This window comes from Rhinoderma darwinii, unplaced genomic scaffold, assembly GCF_050947455.1.
Source record: "Rhinoderma darwinii isolate aRhiDar2 unplaced genomic scaffold, aRhiDar2.hap1 Scaffold_2394, whole genome shotgun sequence".
Taxonomy (NCBI): Eukaryota; Metazoa; Chordata; class Amphibia; order Anura; family Rhinodermatidae; genus Rhinoderma; species Rhinoderma darwinii.
In genome coordinates this window covers 15001-17500 of record NW_027462695.1, presented here as the reverse complement: position 1 = coordinate 17500, position 2500 = coordinate 15001, and the positions used below count along the sequence as shown (strand labels likewise).

Below are 2500 nucleotides of genomic sequence, written 5' to 3'. Positions count from 1 at the left end.
CCTGACTATTGTATTCACACTGCCCTCTGCTGGTCTGTCTCTTTATTGCATTTCCTGTATAATATCCACACTGCCCTCTGCTGGTCTTTTTTTATATTACACCTGCCGCATATTATATCCACACTGCAGTCTGCTGATCTATCTTATATTACACCTGCTGTCTATTATATCCACACTGCCCTCTGCTGATCTATCTTATATTACACCTGCTGTCTATTATATCCACACTGCCCTCGTCTGGTCTGTGTTTTTATTGTATTTTCTGTATAATATCCACATTGCCCTCTGCTGGTCTTTCTTATATTACACCTGCTGTCTATTATATCCACACTGCCCTCTGCTGATCTATCTTATATTACACCTGCTGTCTATTATATCCACACTGCCCTCTGCTGGTCTTTCTTATATTACACCTGCTGTCTATTATATCCACACTGCCCTCGTCTGGTCTTTCTTATATTACACCTCCTGACTATTGTATTCACACTGCCCTCTGCTGGTCTGTCTCTTTATTGCATTTTCTGTATAATATCCACACTGCCCTCTGCTGGTCTTTTTTTTATATTACACCTGCTTTCTATTATATCCACACTGCCCTCTGCTGGTCTTTCTTATATTACACCTGTCTATTGTATTCACACTGCCCTCTGCTGGTCTGTGTTTTTATTGCATTTTCTGTATAATATCCACACTGCCCTCGTCTGGTCTCTCTTATATTACATCTGCTGTCTATTATATCCACACTGCCCTCCTCTGGTCTATAATATTACATCTATTATATCCACACTGCCCACTGCTGGACTTTTTTTTTTTTATATTACACCTGCTGTCTATTATATCCACACTGCCCTCTGCTGGTCTTTCTAATATTACATCTTCTGTCTTATATCCACACTGCCCTCTGCTGGTCTTTCTTATATTACACCTGTCTATTGTATTCACACTGCCCTCTGCTGGTCTTTCTTATATTACATCTTCTGTCTTATATCCACACTGCCCTCTGCTGGTCTTCTATTACACCTGCTGTCTATTATATACACACTGCCCTCTGCTGGTCTTTTTTTATATTACACCTGCCGCATATTATATCCACACTGCCCTCTGCTGGACTTTTTTTTATATTACACCTGCCGCATATTATATCCACACTGCCCTCTGCTGGTCTTTCTTATATTACACCTGTCTATTGTATTCACACTGCCCTCGTCTGGTCTTTCTTATATTACACCTGCTGTCTATTATATCCACACTGCCCACTGCTGGACTTTTTTTTATATTACATCTTCTGTCTTATATCCACACTGCCCTCTGCTGGTCTTTTTTTTATATTACACCTGCTGTCTATTATATCCACACTGCCCTCTGCTGGTCTTTCTTATATTACACCTGCTGTCTATTATATCCACACTGCCCACTGCTGGACTTTTTTTTATGTTACATCTTCTGTCTTATATCCACACTGCCCTCTGCTGGTCTTTTTTATATTATACCTGTCTATTGTATTCACACTGCCCTCTGCTGGTCTGTGTTTTTATTGTATTTTCTGTAATATCCACATTGCCCTCTGCTGGTCTTTCTTATATTACATCTTCTGTCTTATATCCACACTGCCCTCTGCTGGTCTTTTTTATATATTACACCTGCTGTCTATTATATCCACACTGCCCTCTGCTGGTCTTTCTTATATTACATCTTCTGTCTTATATCCACACTGCCCTCTGCTGGTCTTTTTTTTATATTACACCTGCTGTCTATTATATCCACACTGCCCTCTGCTGGTCTTTCTTATATTCCACCTGTCTATTGTATTCACACTGCCCTCTGCTGGTCTGTGTTTTTATTGCATTTTCTGTATAATATCCACACTGCCCTCTGCTGGTCTTTCTTATATTACATCTTCTGTCTTATATCCACACTGCCCTCTGCTGGTCTTTCTTATATTACATCTTCTGTCTTATATCCACACTGCCCTCTGCTGGTCTTTCTTATATTACACCTCCTGACTATTATATCCACACTGCAGCCTGCTGATCTATCTTATATTACATCTTCTGTCTTATATCCACACTGCCCTCTGCTGGTCTTTTTTATATATCCACACTGCCCTCTGCTGGTCTTTCTTATATTACATCTTCTGTCTTATATCCACACTGCCCTCTGCTGGTCTTTTTTATATATCCACACTGCCCTCTGCTGGTCTTTCTTATATTACATCTTCTGTCATATCCACACTGCCCTCTGCTGGTCTTTTTTTTATATTACACCTGCTGTCTATTATATCCACACTGCCCTCTGCTGGTCTTTCTTATATTACACCTGTCTATTGTATTCACACTGCCCTCTGCTGGTCTGTGTTTTTATTGCATTTTCTGTATAATATCCACACTGCCCTCTGCTGGTCTTTCTTATATTACACCTGCTGTCTATTATATCCATACTGCCCTCTGCTGGTCTTTCTTATATTACACCTGCTGTCTATTATATCCACACTGCCCTCTGT

General features: G+C 40.2%; 1 protein-coding gene across 1 annotated transcript in view; it reads left to right on the top strand.

Moving 5' to 3' along the window:
• Positions 1 to 2500, top strand: part of LOC142702657 (ciliogenesis and planar polarity effector 2-like) — a gene marked incomplete at its 5' end in the record, with an annotated part of 6076 nt that overhangs the window by 1579 nt on the left and 1997 nt on the right. The gene's annotated exons all lie outside the window — the stretch shown is intronic.